The sequence below is a fragment of the Humulus lupulus genome, chromosome 5 (assembly GCF_963169125.1).
Source record: "Humulus lupulus chromosome 5, drHumLupu1.1, whole genome shotgun sequence".
NCBI classification, from domain to species: Eukaryota; Viridiplantae; Streptophyta; class Magnoliopsida; order Rosales; family Cannabaceae; genus Humulus; species Humulus lupulus.
The window spans coordinates 189,807,664-189,832,461 of NC_084797.1; the positions used below are offsets into that span (position 1 = coordinate 189,807,664).

At 38.2% G+C, this 24,798-nt stretch overlaps 1 long non-coding RNA gene across 3 annotated transcripts; it reads left to right on the plus strand.

Moving 5' to 3' along the window:
* The first annotated feature begins 1,736 nt into the window (after positions 1-1,736).
* On the plus strand, positions 1,737-14,962 carry LOC133777956 (uncharacterized). Of its 3 annotated transcripts, XR_009868929.1 has the most exons (9): positions 1,737-4,700; positions 4,879-5,615; positions 5,782-5,938; positions 6,230-6,398; positions 7,105-7,222; positions 13,087-13,183; positions 13,275-13,519; positions 13,614-13,919; positions 13,993-14,962. It is a non-coding gene; the product is annotated as an uncharacterized LOC133777956 (long non-coding RNA). The 3 variants fall into 3 exon arrangements; XR_009868927.1 differs by having other exon boundaries at positions 4,879-5,938; XR_009868928.1 differs by having other exon boundaries at positions 4,879-5,938; positions 13,087-13,174.
* Positions 14,963-24,798: the final 9,836 nt, after the last annotated feature.

Here is a 24,798-nt window from a genome sequence, read left to right on the forward strand (position 1 = left end):
AAGAAAAAATTAATGGTATATAAAGAATGATGATGAACTTTGTTTGAAAAGGCAAGAAATAAGCATGTAGGAGTTATCGTTTTAAAATGTTAAATTTTAAGAACGCTCCCTCGTATGCATGTCCCATGCAAATGCATTTTTACGTTCAAATATATGTTTATTGTTCAAACACATGACTTTTACTTTGTAACCATAAAGGGTTAATAGGTAGAATTAGCATTATTCTGTTATGATTTTATGCGGAAATATTGTATGTTAGCATTTATGGTGCAACTTGTGCCACGTCATGCACACGTGGGGTATATATGTTGGGCATGAGTAGTCTTACGTGATTCTAAGAGACGAACGTTTGGTTATGATTATAGGCTCGTTGTGATGTATTCTCATTTTTGCTTTGCTTAGACCTGAGGTAAGGAAGTTAGCACTACTACAAAATTGGGTTTTCCCAACACCCAACCACGACAGTCAACTCTGTTGACTGTCGTGATTGCTTAGTGGGAATCTACGCCGACAGTTAAAAACTGTAGGCATAGAGACCAACGCCGACAGCTAATAACTGTCATCGTTGCTTTTGACTGTCACTATTGACCCCAACGCCGATAGTTAATTCGAGGCCAATGCCTACAGTTAAGATGTGTCGCTATTGACCCATACGCTGATAGTTAATTCGAGACCAATGCCAACAGTTAATATGTGTTTGCTATTGACCCCAACACCGACAGTTAATTCTAGACCAATGCCGACAGTTAAAAGGTGTCGCTATTAACCCCAACGCCGATAGTTAATCCAAGACCAATGCTGACAGTTAAACGTTGTCGCTATTGATCCCAACGTCGATAGTTAATAAAAGTCTAATGCCAACAGTCATAAAATGTTGCCAAAATTCAAATAAAAAATTATAATTAATGAATAATAAATTTTTTAAAATAAACTAAATTTTGTAAATATGTTTTTATTAAAAAGTTTTAAAAATATATATTTTTTGTTTCTAAATTTTTCATATTATTAACTTTTGTATTTATAATAATTTTTATATCAAATTTTAAATTAATTATGATATTAAGAGTAACAATACTTTAATTTAATTTTATAAAATAATATTAATTACTAAATTGTAATACTAAAGTCTTAGTTAAAAAAAATTATTTGAATAACTTGTCAAATATTTTAATGATATTAAATAGTACACATATAGGTTGTGTTTGGTAAAATTTTTGTTTTTGAATTTTTTAAACACAAAAATGAAAATATTATTTTATTTTTGTTTTTTTATTTTTAAAAAATAAAAATATGTTTGGTAACTATTTTTGTTTTTTATTTTTAAAAACAAAAAATAATAAACGTGTTTGATAACTTTTATTTTTATTTTTTGTTTAACAATATAAGGTGTTGATTTGAAGAAAAGAAGAAAAAATGAAAACTGTTTAAAAAAGTTTTGAAAGTAAAAAAAATTTATTTTCAAAATTTAATAAATTTTAGTTAAAATTTAAAAAAATAATAAATAAAAATAGAATTATCAAACATATTTTATATTTAATTTTCAAATTTCTAATTAATTAAATAAAAACTATTTTTTTAAATATTACCAAACAACTCAATTTTGATTTTTTTTAAAAATAAATGTATAATGAAGTTAGCTGGTTTCGAACCCCCGCCCTCCAAATTAAGAACTCTTTAACACTACACCAAGACATCTTATTGAAAAACTAATGAATATAAAAATATTTTAATAGGTGTCCCAATTTTATTTTTTGCCTTGACCCCAACACTACTACAAAATAACCTCTCGGCTCTCTCTGTGCTACAAATGGCGGGGCTCGTTCGAAAGCTCAACGGAGTTGCAAGGGGTGTGACGGGGCTCGACTATGTTTCAGATGTTATAGAGAGGGTGCTCTCGATTGCGAAGGGCTTGCGAGAAGATGACTGCGACGGTGCTCGGGGCAACGACGTGGGTTGGGTCTCTCAACGGGGTTGGGCGGAGTGACGTGGGTTGGGGCTCTTAACGGTGGCAGCTGCAACAAGGTGAGCAATGGGTCCTCCTCCATATTTGTAAACCCCTTCTTCATTCCTTCAATATTTTCATTTTTTTTATTTTTTCTGTGTTTTGAAGAGTGCTTGCCTCCATTCACGATTTGGGTTTCTATGAGTTTTGCTCTGTTTTGGTTTCATTTGCATTTATATTGATTTCTTCTTTATTTTCACTTATCATGATGTGTTAGATTGATATGTGGCAGCTGCACCTATCATGATGCTTTAGATAATTAGTTTGCATGTTTGTATTCGATGTTTATTTGGGATCAAAATATATTGATAGAGTTACCATAGTAAGATTGTATCAAGAATAAGTTGTGATCCACTGCTAATATGGCTTTTCAAGTTTTTGATTTTGTTTTTATGAGAAGACTACACTTTATATGGTTGCTAGTTTTAACTCTGAAAATCATTCAGAATCTAAAAGCTATAGAGGGTTATAAGAATCTCTTGAACACTGATATGGGAAAAGAACCTAACCATATAACTATTTGTAGACAAGATTTCATGAAGCTGTTGTTGCCTACAAGAAGATAATTGGAATTAATGATATCTTGTGTTTTTAGATTATTAACTAATGATTAAAAGATCATTGCAACTGTACGTTAACTGTCTTCCATCTTAATGCATTTAATCAGTAGAATAAAGAGTTGAATACTTATGTGATATGTTTCATTGTAGATTTCATATTTGTTGGTGAATTGTGAAATTGTGCCTACGCGTCATTGAAATGCTCTTACAGGAAATAAATACTGACTAACAAAGAGCTGCAACTTGGTTGCTTGTTCCAATAGGCTCACATTTTCCTGAGCAAGTAAGTGTGTTGTTGAAGCTTATCCTGACTACTTTCATAATAGGGTAGTTCCAATAGGCTGACAGGAAATAAATACTGACTAACAAAGAGCTGCAACTTGGTTGCTTGTTCCAATAGGCTCACATTTTCCTGAGCAAGTAAGTGTGTTGTTGAAGCTTATCCTGACTACTTTCATAATAGGGTAGTTTTGGCGGTGCCCACACATTGAACAATAACACTTATTGTGTTTATTTTTCCTATTTGTGATTTGTCTAAACTAGTTTATAGCATATAAGCTCAAACATATGACATATTTACTTAGTTTGCTTGTGCAACAGTTCCCTTTATCTTGTAGGTTAATATTATGATTGGTCTTAAAGCATTGGATTTGTAGCTAATTGCAAGAGGTGTGTTGTATCTTATTTTTTTTATTTTAAATTTCAATCTTTTACAATTTTGAATAACTGCATAACTTTAGTGGAGTTTGAATATTTTATATATTCATCTGTAGTGAAGTAGGTTCTGAGAATTTTGTGTTGTATATGTTTATATAAAGATTGGATTAATGTTTTGTAGTTTTTCCAAATGGTATTTGGCATTTTAACAAGACAAGCAAAATAGGCAATGCTTCACTGAATAATTGTCAAGTTATGAACCAAAATAGACAAAGCATCACTGATTAGTTACCATTGCATCTCTTCAAGTTGTGAAACTATTGAGTATGGAAAAATATTAAAAGAACAAGAGAGTAAACTTATGACTTGGACTGAGACATTGGTAGCAAGAGAGTTGTGTAACAATTGTGGGTAAACTTATTTATTTATATTACAATAAAAATCTAGTTATAATTTTTCATGTTTGTTCTATTATAATGTGATTTTTCATGTTTGAGGGATGATTTTAGAAAGAAATTCATGGCAGTCAATTCTTACTTTGGGAAGACTATTGGTGACAAGGGTGAGTACAAGGACAAGAAGAAGAAATATATGTTGTTTGACAATAAATTTAGTGTTTTATTTTATTTGTAATTTTTATTAGAGTAAATGATTCTTTTTTTAGTGGTTAATTATTTACTTTGTAAATCTAGTTATATATTTTTTAAGGTCAAGACGATTATGTTTATAGACAAGACTATATGATTTTTGAGTCAAGTAAGTGTTCTATTTGTCCAAAATTTGTTTTATTAGATTTGTAAATACTTTATATAAGTTTTGTTATTTTAATCTATAATTTTTTAGATTTGTATATAAACGTTTTATTTAAATCATAATTTAAAATAAATATAAATATTTTTTTTACAAGCAACGGCGACACCTAATAACTGTGGGCGTTGCCAATAATGGCAGTAACGACAACACCTAATAAATGTCGGCGTAGCTACCCCTACGCCGGCATAGGCAAATACGACAGTTAGTCGACTGTTGTCATTGCTCAATAGCGACAGTTAAAAACTGTCGGGAAATCCCGTTTTTGTAGTAGTGTAGATAGAATTTCTATATTTATGCTATAAAATGGTAAGACTTATATGTTACAAGAAATAATGTACTATTTAAATGACGATGCTATGTTTTGATAATAAACCAAGTGATATGGAAAAGTATAATTCTATCTTAATATGTTATGAAAGTATGATGCAACATGAATTTTCTTTGTTTTGATGTGATTTGGATTTCATGTGTTTGTATGATGAATGAAAAGAGAAGGTTGATAGCGTGCTGAACGCAACACAGCAAAAGAGTTACTAAGGATATGACATAACTCAAAGGGCGGACGCGATGAGGTTATTCAAGGACCTGAGATCCTGTTTACCTCATACAGGAGGTTTTACCAGCCCAGTTATACTGGTTACCTCAAAGATGTGACATGGACAACAGAGGTGCCATGATCACAAAAGAGTATGCTTATATTGTATGAATGTGATGTATGATTATGAAATATGAGTACGATAATGTTATGAATTGTCCTGTTATATATTATGTCTTTCTTGTCTTATCTTTGATTTTTTTTGTACTTTCTTATTGGGTTTAGCTCACCCCTTACTTTCCCCCTTTTAGGTAATAAATAGGGTTTCTCTCTGGCACGCACTGTAATGTGGGGAGTTCTGACGTCTGAGTGTGTATGGCGTGGGGGTTTCCTATGAACGAATAAACGATCAACATAAGCGCTGAGATTTAAATAAACTATGTTATGGACTTTATTTTTAAATATGTCAGTAGGACTTAAACTTTTATTTTTTTTAAACATTGCATATGAATACTTTATTTTTATTTTTAAACTACTGAGTCCAAACTTGGATGTTTTATCAAGGCCCCACTGAGTTTATCTTTTAAGTGGTTTTTGTCTAATTATCTATGAGATAAGTGATGCTTTTACAAAGTAATAGAATTGAGCGCTTTACAATTATTATCTTTTTCTTGATATTGAAATTTTCATTTATTAATGCAACATATTGAATCATATTTGTTAATATTGCCTTTGTAACAAATCGATATGCTTTCTCCTATTGTTTTTACCAATTATGAGGTTGGTGTAATATGTGAGAATAATGTACAAATTAGGGTAAAGGAAGCATTTTTATTGATATTGTTTGTAATTTGCGAATTGGTTTATGGTCTCTTTCAATTTGCGACACCAGTTTATTGGAATAATTTATAGATTTAAAAGGAATGATTTATTTTTTCTTATTATTTTTAAAATAGATTTTGGGAGATGAAAAGAGTGGAAATGGATTAAGCAAACAATGATATTCTCGGAAAAGCAGTTGAGAAGAGTCTTAGTAGCATTCTAGCTAGTGAGTTTTATTTAAAGATGACCGTTAGATTTAAAATTGTTTATAAATCTTATTATTTGCATAGATTGATGTGGTAAATAACTTAAATGTATCAAAAACTATATTTTATGCTATAAGAGAATTTGAAAACTAATTTTGGTGGGGCTTTAATATGATTTATGCTTAGTTGTGGCAGAGGAGGTCATTCGTAGTAATCAGTTGGAGGATGCCAATAGGGTCCTCTTGTGGGGTGCCAATGGTATGTGGCTTGAGAGCTATTGATGAGGTCTATGACCTTTTACTAGTTGAAGATTGCGAAATGGGTATTGGTTTCTACTAAATAGGTTGAGCTACTAAATCTGTTTTATGTCTTTCTTAAGCAAGATTTTTAAGGACCATAAAGATTAATATTTTGTTGTGATGTTGTGGGATTCTAAGATTAATAAAAATGAAACTATTTATATTGTCTTTTTAGTTAGAGTATTATAAAATATTGTGAGCAATTAATGATTGTAATTTGTTTCGTGAACCAAATTGATAATGAATAGAATATATGGTATATTGCACTGTAGTGGATTATATTCTATTATGGTTATTGTGTTAGATGATTGTTTGATCTTTGTGGAATTTTGCAGCGATGCAGACATTTTGAGATTGGTGGGGACAAAAATGGAAGGGCACTTCTCTTTGTTTGTTTTTTATGAGTTTTAGATTTGCTTGAATGATTTCATTTTGTATACTTTTAGATCTGATTTTGATTTACAAGCGAGGGTTCGGCATGGCAAACAATATTGCCCATTTTGGGTACGTACTGTAATTTTCTAACATCTTTCTTGAAATTATTTTAGTTTTGGTTGGCTTTGATACAAAGTGTAATACCTTTGAGATATTGGTTTACATATACATGTTTCTTTCACTCTTTGATTATTTTGTACTGAAAAGCTTTCGTATTGATAAAGTGTGGCTCGTAAAAAACTATTGTTCATTGTATTTTATCATGAAAACCTTTTTTTTATTATTATTATTATTCATGTTATCATAAATTTTTTAATAAATTATTGTCTATAAAATGTTTGATAATAGTTGCACTAGAAACTAATAATGTGTTGTTCTCATTTTGGATATGGTCTCTCAATAATCTTGATTTGAATAGGTGATCTACATGGTATAAGTATTTATAAAACTAGAAAATGCACATTGCCTAACATATATGTCCGAAAGTAAAAAAAGAATGAAAACTTTTTTTTATAGATAAGCTCATGCCTTACAGATGAGCATAAAGCAAACTTTTTTATGCAACGTATTTAAATTCTTTTCTCTTGACTTGCTTTTGAAGTAGCCTTATTACTTTAATATTCAACTATAATTGCTACTTATGTTGATGATGGTAGTCTAATCTCGGAGATTCAAATACATTATGATGTAATTAAGTGCACACTGGACTTCCACTTCTGCGGCCAAGAGCTTGGCGCAATAACTGCTAAGTTTATTAACCTTGTGTGCTCTTCAGATTGTACAGAACTTGATGGGCCATTCTATACAAGAGATGATTGCAGCTCTTTATTCTTCAGACACAGACAATCTAAGTGAAGATGATGGCTCAATGGCTGTAGAGAATGACAACTACGGTATAGTTTTGGCTATTGGATTTGTACATGACTTTCTAGTTGATTGTGTTGCTAAGTTCTAACATCATAGATGGCACAAGAAGGGCTTGTTGACATAAACCAATATTCAACATTTTGAATAAGTTTCTTGCAATTTCAATTACGTTTTTTTTTAAAAAAATTACCTGGAAGTTTAAATATTAATAATTAAAATAAGAAGAAAAAAGATGGCATGTTCTGTAAAAAGACAAGATATTTTTTTTAAATAAGTTTTTTTTTTTTGGAAGATGGCTATGGCACTACAAGAAAAACGCTCTTTAGCAGTGACATTGTCGCATCTAATAGTCGCCACGTGTTTAAAAAAAACATTAGCAGTGACACATGTCGCCGCTAATAATCCCCACAATAACTCCCTTCTCAGCCCTTCTTCTTCATTTCTCCCCAGCCTCTTCTCTCAGTTGCCACTTCCCTAGCCCCCCGACCCACCCGCAACGCCTCTCCAACCCTCGACCCTGTCGCCGCGCCGCCCCATCCCCCCTCTCTTTCCCGCCCACATCACACCCCCGGAGCCACCTCGAGGAGCCCCGTGCCCCCCTCTCTCTCTCTCGCAGTGCCTCCCCGCCCTGTCACAAATTTGCGCCACCCTGGAGCTAAATATATATGTTTTTTTTTCAGTTTATATATATACATATATTTTTATAAATTTATATATGTTTGTATAAATTTAAATATGTTCTTATAAATTATATATATGTGTATATATATGTTTATATGTGTTTATATATATGTATATGTTTATATTTGTGTGTAAATATATATATATATATGTGTGTGGCTATATGTGTCTATAAATATATATATGTATATGTTTATATGTGCGTGAATAAATGTATATTTTTTTATATATAAATATTTATGTATAGATATATATATATGTTTGTGTGTGTGGATATATATTTTTGTTTATGTTTATATATATATATATATGTGTGTGTGTGTTTATGTGTATGTGTATATATATAAGTATATAAATATATATATATATATGTGTATTCTTGTTTATATAAGTATATAAATATATATATGTATATGTTATATGTGTTATAATTTTTTTTTCTTTTTTGGAGAAAATAAATAGGAGTAAATTTTGGAGTATTTTCATTTGGAAAATTTTCTTTTGGATCATTTTATTAATTGGTATGTGTTTCTTATTTATTATTATTATATGTGTTATAATTTTTTTTTGTTTTACTAACTTTGTTTTCTTTTTTGGAGAAAATAAATAGGAGTAAATTTTGGAGCATTTTCATTTGGAACATTTTTTTTGGATTATTTTATTAATTGGTATGTGTCTCTTATTTTTTATTATTATTATTATTAGAGGAGTTTGAATATCTTAAATATTCATGCATAGTGAAGTAGGTTTTGTGAAATTTTTGTATGTTGTGGAGATATAAGGAATAAACTTATTGTGTGTTGTTTGAATTGTATTTTTTTAATTGTTTACAGATGGCTAGATCATTAGTATAAGGGAGATGCTACCCAATTTTTCATAGATTTATAGGGTCAGGATAGGGTCGGGGTCGGGATAAGGTCTTTTATAGGGTCGGGGGTCAAGATAGAGTCTTTATAGAGTCAAGTGTCGCGATAGAGTCTTTATAGGGTCGGGTTAGGATAGGGTTTTTATTGGGTCGAGATAGGGTCTTTATAGGGCGGGGATATGGTTGGGGTCGGGATAGGGTCTTTATAGGGTCGGGGTCAGGAAGGGTCTTTAAAGGTTGGGATATGGTCTTTATAAGGTCGCAATAGATTCTTTATAGGGTCAAGGTTGGGTCGAGATAAGGTCTTTATAGGATCGGGATAGAGTCTTTATAGGGTCGGGGTCGGGTCAGGATAGAGTCTTTATAGGGTCGTGATAGGGTCTTTATAAGGTCGGGGGTAGGGATGGCGTTGGGTCGGGATGATGTTGGGGTCGGGATAGGGTCCTATATAGGGTCAGGGTCGGGGTCGAGGTCGGGATAGGTTCGGGGGTCTGGATAGTGTCTTTATAACAAAAAAATTGTTATTATTTCTAATAACAAAGAAAATTGTTATTATTTCTTATAACAATTTTTTTTATTATTTCTTATAACAACAAATTGTTATTATTTACCGTAGATGGCGATTGATAAGAGTTAGACAAAATTGAGAAATCGTGCATGTGGTGCTTATTGGATTGGTCTCCAAAATTTCATGAATATGGCATCATAACACAAAGATTGTGACAGGAGAATAAGATGTCCATGCGTCAGATGCATGAATCTTAGACTGCATACTTTGGATGTCGTTCAAACATATATATTCGATCGGGGTTTCCAACAGAGTTATGAACATTGGATTTACCATGGGGAAGTAGAGGAAGATGTTGATGATGAAGGGGTGGATGAGAATGAGCCCGTAGATGAGATGCGAGACATCGTTAATGATTTCCTTTTACTGAACAATGTTGAAGAAGCTAACAGTGGAATGGGTCAGTACTATGATGAGTTATTCGACGAGATTGAGGCTGAGTTGTATCTGAGTTGTGATTGGATATCATCGCTGAAATTTTTAGCTAAGCTAGTTCACTTGAAAGTGAGGGGGAACATACCGAACAACACATTTGATGAATTGTTGAAGTTATTGAAGTTTGCATTTTCAAAGGAAAGCAAAATTCCAGCATTCTACTACGAGGCGAAAAAAAAACTATGTAAATTAGGGTTGGGATGCCAATCAATACATGTGTGTAGATATGATTGCTTCTTATATTTATAATAAGCATGAATCTAAAGATTCATGTCCTGTGTGTGGGAGTAGTAGGTTAATAAATGAGAAGAATAAAGGGAAAAATGTTCCACATAAGGTGATGCATTATTTTCCGTTGATTCTCCGATTAAAAAAGTTGTACAATTCAAGGCATACAGTGGAAGAAATGTTATGGCATCATACTGGGAGATCAAAAGAAGAGGGGATAAAGCATCATCCGATTGATGGGTTAGCATGGAAGGATTTTGACGCCAGACATCCTGATTTTGCAAGAGATCCTAGAAATATTCGTCTATGCTTGGCTACCGATGGGTTTAATCCATTTGGCAACATGAGTTTATCGTACAACATGTGGCCTGTTGTCTTGACGAACTATAATCTTCCACCCTGACTTTGTATGAAGGACCATTATTTCATGATGACTCTTCTTATTCCTGGGCCAAAATCACCAGGTAAGGACATGGATGTATTTTTGAGTCCATTGGTTGATGAGTTGAAAGAGTTGTGGATTAACGGGGTGGAAACTAGGGATGGTAGAAACAACAACATGCTCAAGATGCGTGCGGCCTTTTGTGGATGGTGAACGATTTTCCTGCTCGGAGTAGTTTGTCTGGATGGAGTGGTAAGGGTTACAAGGCTTGTCCTACATGCAATGAAGACACATCCTCTATCCGAGTAATTGGTCAGACATCTTATGTTGGTCATAGACGATTCTTGGGCAGTAATCATCGGTGGAGAAAGGATACTCAATTCGGCGAAAAAGTTGAGAGAAGACGTCCTCCAAGAAAGTATACTTGTTTGGATATCTTAGATCAAGTTAATGCCCTACCACCTCAAGTCTCGGGGAAACATGAGAGGTTTGGAGGTTTGAAACAAAAAAGATGTGCGAAGGATAGTAACTGGAAAGAAAAACATCTTTTATGAACTTGACTATTAGAGTACAAACGAGTTAAAACACAACATATATGTTATGTATGTTGAGAAGAATGTATGTGACAGTGTCATTTGTACTATCTTGGATAACGATAAGTCCAAAGACATTGCTAATGCAAGACATGATCTGAAGAATATGGAAGTTAGGGATGCATTGTGGATATATGAAGATCATAATAAAAATCTAATGCAACCACATGCTCCTTACGTGTTGACTCCTGAAGATAGGCAATAATTTCTTCAATTTCTAAAAGGTGTTAAACTGTAAGATGGTTTTTGTTCAAACTTGAAGAAGAAAGTGACTGATAATGACTCAAATATCATTGGGTTGAAGTCACACGACTGTCATGTGATAATGCAATGATTACTTTCAATGGGTATCCGCAAGTTTCTTCTAGAATCTATATCAGGCACCATAATGGAACTATGCAATTTCTTCAGACAATTATGTTAATGGACCTTGAATGTAAATGATATGGAGAAAGCTCAAAGGGAGGTCATTCACATCTTATGCAAAATGGAGTTGATTTTTCCTCCAGCCTTTTTTGACATAATGATACATTTGGTCTTGCATTTTCCAAAATATGCTTTATTGGGTGGGCCGGTATTTATGAGATGGATGTATCCTTTTGAAAGATACATGAAAAAATTAAAAAACTACATCAGGAATAAAGCTCGTCCTAAAGGGTCCATAGCTGAAGGATATGTGGCAAATGAGGCTTTAACATTTTGTTCCATGTATTTCAAAGGCGTGGAAACCAAATTTAATCGTCCGGCTCGAAATGCGGATATAGTTTATGTTCCACGCCACCTTTCATTGTTTCAATCTCAATGTCATCCATTGAGTAAGGGATTTCAAGTGCCTCTCGATGAAAAGACTCGGAATATAACTGAGTGGTTCATACTGAAGAATTCTTCTGAAACTGAATTCTATATGGAGTAGGTTACTTTAATTATCTTTTTTTATTTTGTTTTTAATATAACATTTTTGAACTGTAACACTATGTTAATCAACAATGAACACCTTTGTGAGATCAAACAGAGAGATCCATTGGGCGATCACAACCTTTTGCACAAAAAAAGAGTTTCATTCGTGGTTTCATGAGAAGGTAATTTATACATACGACATTTGTTGTTGTTAGATTGAAATGTAAGTTTCTTATTATAATATGTTTTGGTATATTTAGATATATGACTTGCACCAACTTAGGTCATTAGAGAATGGGGATGAGTTGCTAGCTTTAGCATCTGGGTCTGATCTTTTGGCGTACTCCTATCAAGCATGTATAGTGAATGGGGTTTGATATGTTACACACAATCGAGATCAAAATCGTATTACACAAATAGTGGAATGTATGTTGCTGGGACAAAAGATTTTAACTATTATGGACAACTTGAAGAGATATTGGAGGTATCTTATACTGGTGTATATTCAGTGGTATTGTTTCAATGTAAATGGTTCAACACGAACCCAAAAAAAACAATTACTAAATAATGTTACCAGTATAAATGTGAGCGATGAATGGTATAAAGATGAACCGTACATACTTGCTAGCCAAGCTAAACATGTTTTCTATCTCGATGATCTACTTAGAGGTCGAGTTTGGAAAGTTGTTGAAGAAGTGAATTATAGGAAAGTTTGGGATATTTCGGACAATTCTGATCAGATCGCTGATATTGATGTTGTACATGACACAAACTCATCCAATTTTGCATTGATTGTTGAGCTCAGGGAGTTGGTTGTTCAACAATCTAATCAACCAGCAACATTCATATGCACCGTCCCTCGACCTTATTCGACTGCTCAAGATACCGATGATTTTATTAATGATGATGAAGAAGAAGTCGAAGACGTAGAAGAAGTCGATGACGAGGATGATTTACTTGTTGACCTTAGTGATGATGATAACAGCAATCATGTTTCACCAATAGATGTTAATTTGATAAGTGATGACAGTGACTATTGTACATAGTTCTTGTATCTGTGTAAGAAAAACTTTATATTTAAATAATTATATATCAAAAATGTTGAATGATTTATGGATTTGTTATGTTGTGGATTTGTAATTAGAAATGTTAAATAATAATTATGTGGTCATTACAACTATATATTCATAAATAATATAAATCTGATATTCATACTAACAAACAAATTTGGTCATATTTAGTTTAAAGATACAGCATATGTAGCTTCATACCATGGCGGAGATGGTGGTGGTCAAGATCCAATGGATCCTACTACGATCCCATCCAATTGTGAGTCAGGTATTATAAAATTTATTCTTTATTTATTTCTAATTAGACATTATAATACAACATACTAAATTACATGATGCACTTATTTAAAATAATATAGTAGCTCCACCAAAGAGAAAAGGTCTTGGGCCTCTTGCTCGGAAAAATTTAGACGACAAAAGGTGAGAAGCTAGACATCCACTCCCCATAGTGGTTGACCCTATCACGTACAAGGTGGTGGGAACGGAACATGATGCTTTTGTCCATCTTTTGGGCACCCAAGTCACATCCGTGGTTCCAGGATATTACAAGGATTGGACTAGTGTCCCAAAACAGTATAAGGACAATGTCGTTAGTAAAATGAAGGTAAATTTTTTAGAATTTACTTTAATAATAATTGTATTATAATTCCAGCACAATTAACATGCTTTCTCTTGATTATAACACATCTATCAAATAGATGGGCGGCCAGATTATACTACCCTCATTGACAGTATCAATGCTGAGATGGCTGAGAGAAACCGATATAGGAAAACTAAGCGGCATGCCCACTTTAAAAAGTTCTACAAAGGACCAGATGATTGGGACGAGGTCCTAAAGAATCCACCCAAAGATGTCAACACCGATGAGTGGAAACAAAATTTGTGAGTTTTTGAGAAGTCCAGAGTTTATTGCGCGCTCCGTGAAGAACAAAATAAATTGCGACCAAATTAAGTACTCTACAACACAAGGCATGAAATCACTAGCGGCCACTCATCACAAAAAAGTAAGTGAAAATATTAACTTAATTAAGTTGTATGAATTTATAAGTTCTCTAACATTCTCATTTTCGTTATTAGTTGAACCCGAACCTAATTGAGGAATGGAAGGAGTATCACTGGACAAAAACGAACAAGAATTTTGTCAACGAGGATGCAGAACAAGATTCTCTAAGCTTAACTATATTACCAATTCCAATAAGTATATTTTTCTTTTGTATTATAATTTTTTTTTAAAATAGGTTAAGTTGAAGTCAACTCTTGAAGCTGAGACTCAGTAGACAGTTGAATCTGGTACTGATGATTCTTCCTTGGTCGATCAAATGAAGATACTAAGTCAGGTTCTTGGTGAAAGGTGGGGCCACCAGCGAGGAGTTGGCTGCAAATTAAAGGGAAAAGCGTTAAACTACCCCTCTCAAAACACTCAGTCTCAGGCACCACCTCAACATTCGACTGAGGAAATACGTGAATTGGTTGACATTGTGAAGGTCATGAATGAACAGCTTCAATACGTGTATCAAGAGCTTCCACCTGAAAAACGTCTGGCAACAAATATGGAAATGCATAATACATATCAGCGGTTTTTCGAGAAGTATGTTGGCCCATCTTCTGAAACTCAGACACAACACACGTCTCAAGCTTCAGCTTCTCAGCCTTCACTAGGCCATCCCGACACCCCTGCACCAACTTTGTCATCACAACCTTTGACACAGCCATATATGTGTCAATGGCTGATGCCTCCATACCCTCAGGCTTATCATCCTCATATGAGCGGGCATTCGTCCCAACCCCCGCCTCCTCATATGAGTGGGTCGTTGTCTCAACCTCTGCCCTATCCATATCCATACATGTTTGGAGCTAGAGGATCATCGTTACCTCCACAATATCCATGAGCAATGCCTCCACACACACCACAGGCACCGCAGCCACCGCAGGCACCAAAAGAAGGGGACAATACAGAGGACGTCGAAGGTTGATATGTTTTATATGTTATTGTATTAAACAATAACTTTTAATTAATAAATTATTGTGTGGATATTTACTTTGGATAATATTGTAGTATTGGATTGTTTTTTTAAATAAATTATTAATTTTATGCACATTTAATTTTAGTATTATTATTTTTATGCATATTTAATTTGATATTATAAATTAAAAAATATTTTTTAAATATTTTATTTTAATATTTTTTTATTATTATTTTTAATTATATAAAAGTATTAGGGGCGACTTTTGTTGCCCCTAATAATATATAAGTCGTCGCTAATATTATATTAATAGGGGTGACTTTTTATTATCAGGGGCGAAATATGATCTGGGGATCACGATTATTAGGGGCGACATTCAACTTATTAGGGGCAAAATTGTCGCCGCTAATAATCGATATTAGCGTCGAAATATTAGCAGCGATACGTCAACGGCTACTTTGGGTATGTCACCTCTAAAGAGCCTTTTTGTTGTAGTGTGGTTGCATGTTGTTTTGTAATTTTTTGTTGAATAATAGCCTTATTGGTCTTATTAGTGCTCTTAATTAGAAGACGCCATCAGGGCGAATGTCGGGCCAAGGCTTGTTATGTATGTGGCACGGTGGGGCACCTTAAGAAGGATTGCCCAATAGTGAAGAAAAGGGGAGGAAAGGTGGACAGCTTAACTCCAGCTCGAGTGTTCACCTTGACGCAGGCAGAGGCCGAGGCTAGTCCCTCGGTAGTGATAGGTCAGCTTTTTAGCGCTGGCTCCCCTTTTTCTGTATTGATTGACTCTGGTGCTACACATTCCTTTGTTTCTAGTAAAGTAATTGATAGACTGTGTAGTCCTAGTGAGTATCGGTCAGAGGGGTTTGGGACTTTATTGCCTACTGGGGAACTGGTAGTTTTTAGGAGATGGATTAGAGCACTGCCAGTGTGGTTGATAGTCGGTAGCTTTCAGTTGACTTGATTGAGCTAGATATGGAGGATTTCGATATGATCTTAGGGATGGATTGGTTGGTCAGGTATGGGGCTACCATTGACTGTAGGAAGAAGATGGTGACTTTTGAGCCTGAGGGCGAGGACCCTTTTGTCTTTGTGGGTGCGGTGTGTGGACCCTGCGTACCCATGATTTCTGTATTGAGAGCAAGAGACTTGTTACAGGGAGGATGTATAGGTTTTCTAGCTAGTGTGGTGGACACTACCAAGATGTTTCCAGCGGGGCCAAGAGAGACCAGGGTGGTTTGTGAGTTTTTGGATGTATTTCCTGAGGAGCTACCGGGATTGCCGCCATGCAGGGAGATTCAGTTTGTTATTGAATTAGCACCAGGGACAGAACCAGTATCAAGAGCACCATATAGGATGACACTAGTGGAGTTGAAGGAACTAAAGATACAGTTGCAGGAACTTCTGGATTTGGGATTCATCAGACCTAGTTACTCACCATGGGGTGCTCCAGTCTTGTTTGTTAAGAAGAAGGACGAGACTTTGAGGATGTCTATAGATTACAGGGAATTGAACAAGTTGACTATTAAGAATAAGTACCCTCTACCAAGGATTGATGACTTGTTTGATCAGCTGCAGGGAAAGACGATGTTCTCAAAGATTGATCTTCGATCTGGTTATCACCAAATGAGGATCAAGGATGAGGACATACCGAAGATGGCCTTCCGAACGTGGTATGGGCACTATGAGTTTTTGGTCATGTCTTTTGGTTTGACCAACGCCCCAGCAGCTTTCATGGATCAAATGAACAAGGTGTTCAAGGATTTCTTGGATCAGAGGCAGAGCACGAGCGACATCTTCGACAGGTTTTACACAAATTAAGGGAACACCAATTGTATGCTAAATTTAAGAAATGTGAGTTTTGGTTGCCAGAGGTGACTTTCCTTGGACATATAGTTGGTGTAGAAGGGATTAAGGTGGATTCGTCCAAGGTGGAAGCAGTGAGAGATTGGCCGAGGCCAAGGAATGCCTCGGAGGTGCGGAGTTTTCTTGGGTTGGCAGGTTATTACAGGCGGTTTGTGGAGGGATTCTCGAAGATTTCTTTACCAATGACAGAGTTGACAAGAAAGAACCAAAAGTTTGTTTGGGCAGAGAAGTGTGAGGACAGTTTCCAAGAGTTGAAGCAATGGCTTATTACCACACTTGTATTGAGTCTTCCTTCGGATGAAGGAAAGTTCGTGGTATATTGTGATGCATCAAGGATGGGCTTAGGCTGTGTGCTGATGCAGAATGAGAAAATTATAGCTTCTGCTTCGCGGCAGCTGAAGGAGTATGAGTAGCGGTACCCTACCCATGATTTGGAGCTGGCGGCAGTGGTATTCACACTGAAGGTTTGGCGGCATTATCTGTATGGGGAGAGGTGCGAGATATACACTGACTATAAGAGTTTGAAGTACTTCTTCACCCAGAAGGATCTGAACATGAGGCAAAGGTGTTGGCTGCAGTTAGTTAAGGACTATGATTGTGATATTCTATATCACCCAGGGAAGGCCAATGTTGTAGCAGATGCATTGAGTCGGAGGGGCTCAAGGTAGTTATTCAGTCTATTCAGATCTCCAGAGAGTTAGCTGATGAAATGGTCAGGGCAGAGATAGAGCTGGTGGTGGGCCGGTTGGCCAATATTACCTTGCAGTCGACCCTGCTAGAATGGGTCAAGAAGGGGCAGTTGGTATATGCGCAGCTTTAGGAAGTTAGGTAGAACATCTTAGCACGGGTAGCTAAGGTTTACTCTATTTCTGAGGTTGATATGCTTCGATATCAGGGGAGCATTTGTGTTCCGGCGGATGAGGGTATCAGATGAGAGATACTAGATGAGTCTCACACTACACCATACTCACTTCATCTGGGTACCACAAAGATGTATCAGGGTTTACGGACATTATATTGGTGGCCTGGGATGAAGAAGGATGTGGTAGAGTATGTGGCCAGATGTTTGACATGCCAACAGGTGAAGGCTGAGCATTAGCGGCCAGTAGGGTTGCTTCAGCCTTTGGGTATTCCTGAGTGGAAGTGGGAAGACATTACGATGGATTTTGTGAGAGGTCTACCCAGGACAGTGGGACTTTGTGACTCGATGTGGGTAGTAGTAGACAGGTACACCAAGTCAGCTCATTTTCTACCAGTGAAATCAACTTATACAGTGGAGCAGTATGATGAGTTGTATATGAGGGAGATAGTCTGTCTCCATGGGGTTCCCAAGTATATTGTATCTGATCGAGACCCTATTTTAACCTCTAAGTTCTGGGGAGCTCTGCAAAGAGCCATGGGGACTCAGCTGAAGTTTAGCACAACCTTTCATCCTCAGATTGATGGACATTCTGAGAGGACGATTTAGGTATCGGAGGACATGCTTAGGGCGTGTGTGATTGATTTTGAAGGATCTTGGAGTAAGTATCTTCCATTAATTGAGTTCTCGTATAACAACAGTTATCAGTCCACGATTGGAATGACTCCTTATGAGTTGCTATATGGAAGGAAGTGTAGGTCGCCCATCCATTGGGATGAGATGGGTGAGAAAAAGTATTTGGGGTCGGATGTGGTTCAGAAGACAAGTGAAGCTATTGAGAAGATTTGAGCTAGGATGCTTGCCTCACAGAGTAGGTAGAAAAGCTACGCTGATCCTAAGCATAGAAACATGGAGTTCCAGGTTGGGGACCACGTATTTCTGCGAGTTTCACCACTGCGAAGGGTGAAGAGATTTGGAGTAAAGGGCAAGCTGAGCCCTCAGTTTGTTGGACGTTTCGAGATTTTAGAAAGGATTGGATAGGTGGCCTATAGGTTGGCCTTGCCACCATCATTGTCGGAAGTTCATGATGTTTTCGATGTCTCTATGTTACGGAAGTATGTTTCAGATTCGACACATGTATTGAAGTATGAGGATTTAGAGTTACAGACAGATTTGTCCTACGAGGAGCGACTGGTTCAGATTTTAGACCGGAAGGATAAAGTTCTACGGAACAAGACGATTCTGTTAGTTAAAGTGTTATGGAGAAATAGCAAGGTCGAGGAAGCGACCTGGGAACTAGAGACGGTGATGCGGGATCAATATCCCGAGCTATTCAGGTAAATTTTGAGGACGAAATTCTCAGTATTAGGGGATAGTTGTAACGACCCAAAATCACTAAGGTGGCTTAAGGGCCTTGGTCGGGAGGGCTTAATTGGTTTATGTGTGAATTTATTAAATTAACGTGTGATTATATGATAAACATGTTATATGGCTATATGAATGTAAATGTGAGTATATGTTATATCTGTGAGAACCACATTATTATGTGGGTAAGTCTGTAGCGTGCGACTCGAGGCGATCCTAGGGAGCTAGTTAGCGGGAAGTCACAAGGGGATTAATATTTGACTTGGGGCAAGTCGAGGGGTATTTCGGGTATTAGATGATTATTTGGGTTATCGGGTTATGGAAATAAATATATGAAGATATATTTGAGGTTAGGAAGCCTAGGCGGGAATTTTGGGGAATTTTACCATTTTTCCCTCGGGGACGTTTTCGGTATCCCGAGCCTCGAGATTGATTTAATTAACTAAGATTAGACTAAGTAAAATAGAAGTCAGTGGAAAAAAAACCCAAACCGACCCTTTAACATTTCTTCCCCTCTCTTCTCTTTTCTCTCCCAAAAAGGCTATAAAAACCTAAGGGAATTCAGCTAGAAATCTTGTGATTTGAGCTGAAGTTTAAGGGATTGGCTCAGCTCTAACCAAGGAACACTCAACCAGGATCAAGGTAAGAACTGAAATTCATTCTTGAGCATTAGAATTCTGAGTTTTGGCTGAATATTTAAAGTGTTTATGGTTTTGATATTAAGGATTGAATTAAAGCTGAGAAGCTTGGATTTTAGCTCAGGAATCTATTAAGGAAGTGGTTCATCAAAGGAGGTAAGCTTCAATTCGTAGTCTAGCGCTTAAATTCTAAGTTTGCATGACTGGTTTTTGAGTTTTTAAGTTGCTGGATTTCAGAAATCAAAATGGGATTCTAATGAGTTTTTAAGCTGGATTTCTGTTGGATTATGTTGTTAGAATCATGTTAAAAGTCTTGTGGTTAATGGGTTTTGGAATTAGGGTGCTTTGGGGTGGTTTTGAATAAGTTTAGGATGTTAGAAATGGTGGATTTTCTAGGCACGAAGGGTTGGGCCGCGGCTCTGTTCTAGAGCGCTGCGGCCCTGCGAAGCAAGGAAGAGCCAAGGAGGCTCTGCAATGGGGAAGCGCCGCGGCACCACAGGGCAGGGCCGCGATGCGTGCCTGTCTTTAGAGAGGCTTAGCCTCTGTTTCAAGGGCGGACCACGGCTAGGTTTCAAGGGCCGCAACCCTTAAGTGCATCTTTGAATTTTTGGAGGTTTTAAGAGTGGGAACCTAACCTAGGGTTCTCGGGATCGATTCCACCACTGTGTTTGGTGGAATTCGATGTCCCAAAAGCTAGAACTCCACCTGAAAATATTAACGCGATTATTAATGGTACTCCCTATCTTGGTTGTGACTAAGTATTAAGCTAGGGCTCGGGAAGCGGGTCGTGCTCAAGAGGCGTCGCTCGTAATCAGTGAACTTAGAAATTAAAGGTAAGAAAACTGCACCCAGTTGTGGAATTATAATGGGACTAAGGGTTCCCTATTTTGTATGCTCTGTAAAGGATGGTATTATGCCATGTGAACAGTAACCCAACGGCCTAAGAGTGCCGAAGTTTACACTAGCGCATAGGGCGCGGCTCGGCCACTGATAGCTGAGGACAGCTTGTTATGCATTGAGCTCGGTTTAAGTGGGTCGGAGTCGGTGGGGTAAACAGAGGGTACGACCTAAGGTGTCTACCCTGACTAATATATGATTGGTTTGCTATTATTGTTTGGTGGATTATTATGCTGAATAGTTGGGTGATGATTAGTTGACTCTTTGGTTGAATCTCTATGCTTTGTGAATATTGTGGTATGTTAAGTAAATGAACGTGCTTAAAGGGGTATCCAAATATTGCTATGGCTTGTTATGTAATGTGATATGTTTTCTTGTTGGGCCTTGGCTCACGGGTGCTACGTGGTGCAGGTAAAGGCAAGGAAAAGCTTGATCTGCCCTGATTTGGAGAGCTCTGGGAGCAGAATGTACGCTGCTCAGCCCCCACGGTTGAGGGGAGACAGGGACAGGAATACCATAAACTTCTGTTTTGCCTTTAGGAAGGCTGGTGGTTATCTGTACACTGGAAATTTTGTAAATAGACTTTTAAACGCTATTTCTTTTGGGATCCCATATGTAAATATTTAATTATATGGTAAGTATCTTTTGAGGCCAAAACCTTTTAACCCTAGCACTCTAATGACTTTAGACTTCACGTTTTTAACTGTTTGACTTGATTAGCAAGTCCTGCACCCTTTATAATCACACAGTATAGCGGTCTTGGCTATCCAGGGCATTACACAATCCTTAGGGCAGGCTTTATTGAGGTCTGTGAAATCCACGCATGTTCGCCATTTTCCATTTGGCTTGGGAGCTAGCACGGGATTAGAGACCCATAATGGATAAAACGCCACCTTGATGAACCCATTCTCCTTCAACTTTTCGACTTCTTCTTTTAAGGCCTTTGATCTATATTTGTCGAGTAGCCTTCTTTTCTGTTGCCGGTGGATAACTGTTGTTGATGTTCAGGACATAGTTGATGACTGCAGGGTCTATTCCGACCATGTCCTTGTGCGACCATGCAAAGACTTCCTGGTTCCTCCTTAAAAACTCAACCAGTGCTTGTTTTGTTGTTGTCTCTAAGTTTTTACCGACTTTCAAAACCCTGGTCAGATTTTCTTCATCGAGTTGGACCTCTTCAAGCTCCTCGATGGGTCCTATTTCTTCCTCAAAATCCCCAAAGCGAGGATCCAAGTCTCTATCCTCCTTTGGGCAACGCCCTATTTGGTGACAATATCACCTGAGTGGGCCTAAGCATCAATTGCCACTTGCAACTCTTTTCCGGGAACATCTCTCGATACACCCTTCTTTGCCTTGGTGATTAAGGCGTTGTAGCACTCCCTTGCTTCCCGCTGATTGCCCAATAGGCATCCTACCCCTGCGTCTGTTGGAAATTTCATGGCAAGGTGCCATATTGAAGTGACGGCTCATAGGTCGACCAGAATTGGTCTCCCAATTACAGCATTGTATGCTGAAGGACAATCAACTACTATGAAAGTAGTGAGTAATGTCCTATTAGCATGTGCAGTACCTACTGTAATTGGAAGCCTAATCGACCCTGTTGGGGTGAGCCCTTCACTAGAAAAACCATAGATGGTTTGGTTGCATGGCTCCAGATCCTTGACGGACAGCTTCATTCTTTCCAGCGTAGACTTGTACATGATGTTAACCAAACTTCCTGTGTCGACCAACACCCTCTTCACCATCATGTTGGCAATTTGTACGTCTACGACCAGCGGATCGGAGTGTGGGAATCATACGTGCTAGGAATCATCTTCAGAGAAGGTTATTAGTTCCTCCTCTGCTTGAGCTTTCTTTGGTGCTCGATCCTCCACACTCATCATCTCGATGTCCTGGTCGTGGCGTAGGGTTCGAGCGTATCGTTCCCTAGCCTTCCCATTGTCTCCTGCAAGATGTGGGCCTCTGCAGATGGTGAGTAAAGTGCCTGCCACATGAGCTGGCTGTAGAGGTGGCGAGCGTTGGTGTGCAGGAGCTTGCTCGTTGCCACCTCGAGCCTCTCGTTGAGACCCTCCTGCGGCTCGCACGTATCTTCTTAAATGTCCCTGCCTGATCAGGAACTCAATCTCGTCTTTCAACTGGTTACATTCATTGGTGTCGTGCCCGTAGTCGTTGTGAAAATGACAGAACTTCATCGTATCTCTCTTGGAGATATCTTTCCTTATAGCTATGGGTCGTTTGTAAGGCATGCTTGAGTTGGTCGCCAAGTAGACTTCAACTCAGCTTTTGACAAGGGCCGTATAGTTGGTGAATCTCGGCTCGTATCGGCTACCTTTGGGGCATTTACTCTCAGAAGCTGAGGGTTCATTGTTCGCCCATTTGCCACCATTCCTACCATTGCCATTCTCGTTGCCCTTGCCGTTGCCATTGGGCTTTTCTGACCCGTTGGCGGCTTTGGCGAGTTCTTCCTTGGGCCCCTTGTCTTTTGTTGGCGATTTACCTTCATTGGCAATCGCGTCTTCGAGCTTGATATATCGATCAGCCCGATCCAAAAACTCCTGGGTACTTCTTACCCCATTCTTTCTGAGGCTACTCCAGAGGGGTGAATGGCGCCTAACCCTAGCAGTTAGATTCATCTTCTTTCCTTCATCGCCCACTGTCTTGGCTCCAGTTGCTGCTCGCATGAAGCGTTGGACATATTCCTTTAAGGGCTCTCCCTCCTTCTGGCGTATCTCGACCAGCTAGTTGGCCTCTGTGGGGTGTACGCGACCCACGTAGAATTGTCCGTAAAATTCTTTTACGAACATCTCCCAAGATACTATACTAGCAAGAGGGAACTTAAAGAACCACTCCTGGGCGGTGTCAGACAGTGTCGCAGGGAAGATCCGGCAGCGGGCATCTTTCGAAACTTTTGTAAATCCATTTGTATCTCAAACTTATTAACATGAGATACCGGGTCTCCGTACCCGTCAAAGTTTGGCAATGTTGGCATCTTGAACTTACTGGGGGTTTCAACCGCAGCAATCCTCTGTACAAAGGGAGTGCCCCTCCTCCTATCGTACTCAATATGGGACGTTCATCCCCTGACCAGTTGCTGTACCGCCTGGTTCAGGGCATCAATCTGTGCCTGAACAGCTTCTGGGACTGTTGGGGCCACCGGTGCCGGGGGAGCGTACTCGTCTTTCCTCTTACGGCGGTCATTAAGTACGTCCCTTAAATCATCGTCTCTACGTCTCTTCTCGCTATCTCCTAGCCGACTAAAGACATTCTGCTGCCTGGGTTGCCCCCAGCGTTGTGGCTAGCTGGCCTATTTTCTCTAGGTGGGGGGCTTCTGTCTCCACCTCTTTCTTTGTTTCTCCGATCAGCATTTCTTCTGCCAGAATCGGCTTCATTATAGTCATGACTACGACGTGACCAGCTGTTCACGCTATTTCTTCCTCGGGCTGGCATTTCTCGAGTGTCAGGGGGAGGCCTGCGCTGAATGTTGGGTCCCCGTGCATTGTTATGTCGTGGGGGGCCCCTGACCGCAGAGCCTGACTTGGTGTTCCTTCTGTTGGCAGATGGACGCTGCCCCCTGCTCGGTAGATTTGGCTCTTCATCCCCTGGGTATCTAGGGCTGCGGGGAAGTTGCCCGGCCCTATTCTGCCTCGGGCGCTGAGGATTGCCTCGACTAGCCTGAGATGGAGGCTGCTGCTCAAGATCCCTAGGTGGGACATCATCCTAAGCCACAAGTGGCTGTTCCGGCCTTTGAGGGCTTACCGGCTGGAGCAGAGGGCTAGGATTGGGATCTCTTTGAGGTGGCACATTCGATGGCTGATCTTGCTGGGAGGCTGGCGCAGCCTGACTCCGAGCCAATTGGATGGCTGCTTCAAGAGCGGCCATGGCATCCCTCTGCCAACGATCCATTTCCGCCTGCCGCTCACTCAGCTCCTGGCATTGGCGTTCTATTTCTCTTTGCTGCAGCGCCATTGTCTCCGTAGCATTCTCCTGATTGGCCCTCAGATTAGCCAACTCATCCTGCAACACCCCTAGCGTTGCCCTCAGTGTTTCGAAATCTAACTCCTCCTCATCAAACTCCAAATGTGGTTCATTTTCAGCCACATTTGGGGGAGGAGGTTGGGATGGTGCAGCGCCAGCAGCCTGTCCAGTCTTCTTGGATGTTTTCGCCATTGGATTTTATTACAGGTTTTTGTCAAACTCTCAACGAAAGCACCAGAATGTTGACCCTCAATTTGGCCAACGACACGAAGTCAAATATACGACAAAGGATAAAACGACAATTAAGAATTTAATT